The sequence below is a fragment of the Barbus barbus genome (assembly GCF_936440315.1).
Source record: "Barbus barbus genome assembly, chromosome: 36".
In the NCBI taxonomy this organism is placed as follows: domain Eukaryota; kingdom Metazoa; phylum Chordata; class Actinopteri; order Cypriniformes; family Cyprinidae; genus Barbus; species Barbus barbus.
In genome coordinates, this window is record NC_136714.1 from 13,372,953 (window position 1) to 13,379,392 (window position 6,440).

The following is a 6,440-nucleotide window of genomic DNA, read 5'->3' on the forward strand; positions in this document are numbered from 1 at the left end:
ACCCAGAATAAATACTGATGCTGGTCATGTTTAGTGCTGAGTCTGCTGGTTCAGATCAGCTGTGGATTATATAACATAATACGCGTATATTTGTTAAAGAAAGCGAAATTTTAAAATCTATTCAATTCTAATAGAATTATTATCTTGCATGCACAATTTGTTTTACTTCTTTTCATAATAAACCACAGTTTCAAAATATTATTTCTCTAGCAAATGTTTTTGTACCATGGGTGTAGCAACAGGTGTGGACCTTGGTTGGGTCCCAGCTCCATAAATTATGTTTATTATTTAGCTAATATATATGTTAAATATTATTACAATTTAAAATAACTATTTTCTCTTTTTAATTTATTTTAAAATACAATTATTTCTGTGATGGCAAAGTTGAATTTTCAGCAACCATTACTCCAGCTTCTTTCAGAAATCATTTGGAATTGTTGCTCAAGAAATATTTTATTATCAATGTTGTAAATGTTTGTGCTATTTAATATATTTTTGTGGAATTTTTTATATATTTTTTCTGCATTTTTTGATTAATAGAAAATATAGGCTAAAAGAGCAGCATTTATCCGATACTGAATTTTTGTAACAATAAGTCTTTACTGCCAGTTCAGCCCTTTAATAAAACATTGATTAAAAAATAAATAAATTATTATTTGAAACGTTGACCCCAAACTTTTGAACGGTAGTATATAGCTTATAAGAAATATGGAAATGATATACTTTTTATAAATATTATAATATTATAAAAATGTAAATATAGTGAATATAATTTTGAATATTATTAGATTAATATTTAATAAAATATAAAATGTGAAATATTTGAATACCTGAGCCAGAAACTAACTAAAATAACACAGTTTTGTGCATTTCTGCACATTTTGTTTATCTATTTTTGTTTTGGTTACGACATTGTGCTTTGTTTATTCCTTACCAGCAGGTGGCAGTCACACATTATTAGACGCTCAATAACGCTGAGGGAGGGCAGTGTCTATGGTGAATGTAGTTCAGCTTGAGTCAAACCACAAACTGGATCCAGTGAGGAGTTTGACAGCTTCTAAGAGTCCAGATACTGGACATACAGCGGCAGCAGTTTTCATTCCTCACTTTAAATATAGTATTGAAAAAAGAATTACAGATCATGTTTCAGTGTACACCGCAGAAATGATTGGTATTTTAATGGCACTTCAGTGGGTGGAAGACGTTCATCCTATGGATGTAGTGATATGCTCAGATGCATATTCAGCTTTAATGAGTATAAACAGTGGAAAGTCTACATCCAGGCAGGATATTTTGTATGAAATACTTCAAAATCTGTACAGAATATACAGAATAGGAGTAAACATTTCATTTTTATGGGTTCCAGCACATGTGGGGGTAGAGGGTAATGAGGAGGTTGATCAGATGGCAAAGAGATCTCTGAAACGTAATGTAATAGATATTAATGTATCACTGAGCAAAACTGAAGTTAAAGCAATAATAAAATCTGCTCTAAACAAAATGTGGCAACAGAAATGGGACAAGGAGACAAAAGGTAGACATCTGTATAAAATTCAAAATAAAGTTGGGGTTGAGAGAAGTAAATACGGAAGCAGAAAAGAAGATGCCATAATATCTAGGCTTCGAATAGGGCACACATGCCTTAATTATTCACTGTTTATCATAGGAAAAAGAGTTTCTGAGAATTGTGATAAATGTGGCTTGCCAGAAACAGTTGAACACGTGTTGATTCATTGCATAGAATACAACAGAGAAAGAATCAACTTTATAGAATCATTAAGATACGTATTAATACTCAGTAAATAGCATATTTCAAAACGCACAGAAAGAGACAAGGGTTTATAGTGCTCTAATGAGGTATCTAAGAGAAACAGAATTGGTTAACAGAATATAGTTTATGTATATAGATAGACTTTTTTTTTTTTTTTATATATATATATATAATTAGTTGACTTTTGCTTCACTCGGTTAACGCTTCACACTCCTGTCCAGTTGGTGGCGGTAAATGCACCATTTAGCTGGTTTGCCAACCGCCATAAAACTCCGAAAGAAGAAGAAGAAGAAGAAGAAGTTTGACAGCTTTGCACATACTACAGTATCAGTCAGCGTTCATAGATAATACTGATAGTATTTGTTGTGTTACTGCATAAAGCGCACAAACAGATCAGTAGTGCGTGTTTTGAATTGTAACTGCGCAATAAGCTCAGGTGCACCACTTTCTGTAGTGTTTTAACATCAGATAATAGTGTCTTCTGTGACTGATTTTCCAGTGCAAAACATTAATAAACGGTAAGTTTTCATCATCTTTCTATGAGTAAGCAGGTTACAGTTCTCATGTATCATTCATTTTATATTGCTTTTTAAATCTCTGCACATCTTATAAAAACAGTTTGTGTAGCAAATGCACTGTAAAAATCCATTTGGAGATTCCATGTGTTGTTACAAGACAAGGTTATGTTTGACCACTGTATGTATATCAACTTATTTTTTAGCAATTAATTATTATACAGGTGCTGGTCATAAAATTAGAATATCATGAAAAAGTTAGTAATACCATTCAAAAAGTGAAACTTGTATATTAGATGCATTCATTACACACAGACTGATATATTTCAGATGTTTATTTCCTTTAATTTTGATGATTATAACTGACAATAAATCAAAGTCCCAAATTCAGTATCTCAGAAAATTCGAATATTGTGAAAATGTTCAATATTTACGCTGCAACGCTTCTGTTCCAGATCCCTCCTCACTGTCAAACCATGCTTATCGAGAGGTCTGCTAGCTTTTTATGTTTAACACTTGAGGTAATTCTTCATGTTGGTATATAGTCACAGATGCGGTGAGAATATGAATGGAAGTAGGTGCCTTGCAGGAGTGTGAAGCCAATGCAGAAGTTCTGCACAGTGACACCATGGACCAGTTCAGAACATTCCAGATGTGTGAGCGGCTCCTCCAGTCCCCTTCCAAAGTGGCCAATCAGCTTCTGTTCCAGATCCTTCCTCACCGTCAAACCATGCTTATCGAGAGGTCTGCAGTCATACTAGTTTGCCACTGTGTTTTATAGAGTTGTTGCTTTTTTTAGTTTTAGTTTTCAGTTAGGGACATCATTACTGTTTTGCTAAGCTTATTTATTTGGTGCAATATTTGTCCTGTAGGTATTATGAGTTTGATAGTGTGTTTGCACAATACTTATAAATATTGAATTATTATGGTTATTATTATATTTACATATGCTTATTTACAGAAATGTTGTTGGTGTACGGTACTTATAAATATTAAATAATAACATTATATTTTGTCAATAACTTAATATGAATTAATTGATTCATTCATTCTAATTAATTTATTTATTAATTCAATCATTAGCAGGGAGATTAACTTTTCTACCATTTTCTCAGTTTGACAATTTCAAGCATATGTTTAAAGTGGTGGAAGAGCTAAAAGGCCCCCTGGTGGAGAATACACAGCGTCACTTTCTCCTGTCTGATGTTCTGGCAAGGTGAGACTTTCACACATGTGGCCAAATGAAGCATATTGCAAGTGCTATAAAAAAGCAGCTGCCCTACCTATTGAAAACTGTGACCATTTCTAGCTTTCCAATTAAGCGGACATAAATGTGAGCCAAACACAATATTATTTCGTACCTGTTCTTGTGATAAAGATGATTTACAAGAGGTTATATACTTTAATACTGTAAATGCATGTGTGCTATTGTGACTTAATATAACCAGCTTCACCAGTGAAAGCTTTTAGAGTTTTAATTGAAAGCCATCGTAAACCTAGAGAACACACAGGCACATCTTAAACTTATGTTTCTGTTGTGTTCATCCTCTCACTGTTTTGCTTGGACTCTCTCCTCCATTCATCTTTCTCCTCATACTCTCTCTTCTGTTCCTGGCACACTTTTCACACTCTCCCTGTCCTCTCACTGACTCAGCCATGTCTCTCTGCAGGGACTATGCTGCCATTGTGTTCTTTGCTAACAGCCGTTGTGAGACAGGGACGAGAAAGCTACAATACTTGTCTTTCCAGGACTTTGCCTTTTGTGCTGGTCATCTCATCAGCTACTGGACTGTGGGAGCAGTTGGTAAGATGTTCACCTTAAAGATGAAGTTCACTCAAGAAAAATGAAAATTCTGTCATTTACATTACTACAGAATCCAATACTGTCAGATTGCATGATATTCCACCAATCAGATCATCTTTGGTGAGTGTCTTTGTACAGTAGTGGTGAAAGTGAGTAAAATTTAAGTAAGCCAATGCCAAAATTGGGAAATATTTGGGAAAATTAGAAAAATTAATTTGAAAGGAAATGCATCACAGCAACTGTATATGCATTCACACGCTCTTTGTTTTCTTTCTTCTGTACTTAGACAACGTGATGGAAGACAGATGTTGATCTAGAAAAAGAGTTTCTGCATGACTTGAAAAACTTGAAAGTTTTGGTTAATGATAAGGACATGCTGGACCAACACAAAAGGCATGCAGATAATTTGTTCAGATGGTCATTATGTGTAATGCTGATGACACACTATCTCTAAAATATCTCTCTCTGCAAACATTATAGCTTGGTATGTGCACAGCTTAGAGGACAAATTAAAGTCTTTAGTGAGATGGAGGCCAGTTTTAAGCTGAGAAGCATGAATGTTTTTAATTGTAAACATTTTTTCATACTTAAATTGATCAAAAGTGACACTAAAGACATTTATAATGTTATAAAAGATTTCAATTTCAAATAAATTCTTGTAGCCTTTCTGTTCATCAGAGAGCCCTAAAAAGCCCAAATGAGTATTTTAGAATGATTTAAGGATCATTTGACATTGAAGACTGGAGTAATATACACACAATTTTGTTTATTAATTAGTCTTATTCATGTTGGATTACATGGGTGCTTATTGTTGTGGGTGAACTTAAGAATTAACATCGCCTCAAAACTCACACACCAAAGATGTCCGAGATCTGTTCATCGACCTTGTGGAGAAGGTAATGCACTGACACTGTAGATAAACTATATGCCATGAGGTGATATTTGTCCTTGAATACTCCCAGGTTGAGTGTGACTGAATGATTATCGCTTCTTCTCTCAGTTTATTGAACCGTGCCGGTCAGATAAATGGACTATCGGAGATCTCAGACTTTTCCTCACGCACTACAGCAGCTCCGTACACACGCTTGAGGCTTTCACGTTAGTATATAAGCATTTATGTGTGTTTATGATCTCGTTCTCATATTTTAAAAAAAATCTAAACACTTTTTTTTTCTTCAGGCATCAAGTAATATGGGACAGATACATGGGTGTCATCAAAAGCTGCATCCTGAAAATGTACCATGACTAGAACGTATTTCCATCGCTGGTTTCCAGTTAGCTTGACCAAATCTTTCTTCAAACCTTTAACAAGCCAGTCGCCCTCTCATTTATAAATCTTGAGAGAGCAACCTCAGCTCCCTTTGTATATCAACGTATTTTTGTACAGTATGTTTAATTTAAGTAATAAAAAAGTGTTGTCCACAAATCTGCCCTGTTACTTGTTATTCAGGGTGATACATAAAAGTTTTTTTATTGGCATCTATGGATCCATAAAGAACCTTTAAAATCCATGGAACATTTACATTGCAAAAAAGGTTCCTTAAATTATTATTAAAGGGATAGTTCACTCAAAAAAAACATTCTGTCATTAATTACTTACCCTTATGTCGTTCCAAACCCGTAAGACCTTCATTTATCTTCGGAACACAAATTAAGATATTTTTGATTAAATCCGAGAGCTCTCTGACACTGCATAGACAGCAACGCACCTCACACGTTCAAGGCCCAGAAAGGTAGTAAGGACATTGTTAAAATAGTCCAAGATACGAGAATACTTTTTATGCGCAAAGATAACGGGCAGGGCCGGCGCGTGCATATAGGCAAACTAGGCAGCCGCCTAGGGCGGCAAAACGGACAGATATTTTAGTTTATCTTTTGGGCATTCGTTTGGAATTATTGCACCATATCAACAAGTTATCACCCCTTAGTTATTCTAAATCGAAATTAACAAGTTAACACCCCCCACCTGAGCGGCGTCAATACTCTCGGAGCTGATTCTCCCTATAAGCGGAATACGCAAGCTGCATAAGGCCCCCAGAAACACCAGGGGGCCCCCTTGCTCTCAAAGATGTTTTAGTTTCGTTTTTGAATTTGGCCAGCGGTTATGAAAACATGAATAATCATTTCTTGGTGTGCTGTCACCCTCTCTATGTAAAAATCTGTCAAATCATGTAGCTTGAATGACGTACAGTCTCTTGCTGGAGACCGAGCCGCGGAAGAGATAGTGTCACGTAGCCAGACCTTCAGACTGACGGCTGAAGGTCTGGAATAGATGTTCACTTTCATTGGCCAAGGCCCGCCCATGAGGCCGTTTGACCGACATGTCAAACAACCAATCATAGTTCGTTTC

At 35.4% G+C, this 6,440-nt stretch overlaps 1 pseudogene across 1 annotated transcript; it reads left to right on the forward strand.

The window, feature by feature from the left end:
- The first annotated feature begins 2,157 nt into the window (after window positions 1–2,157).
- On the forward strand, window positions 2,158–5,406 carry LOC306855956 (acidic fibroblast growth factor intracellular-binding protein B-like; annotated as a pseudogene). Its single transcript, XR_013786104.1, has 9 exons — window positions 2,158–2,289; window positions 2,832–3,046; window positions 3,402–3,502; window positions 3,957–4,090; window positions 4,377–4,483; window positions 4,571–4,611; window positions 4,919–4,986; window positions 5,091–5,188; window positions 5,270–5,406. The product of XR_013786104.1 is annotated as an acidic fibroblast growth factor intracellular-binding protein B-like (transcript).
- The last annotated feature ends 1,034 nt before the right edge of the window (window positions 5,407–6,440 follow it).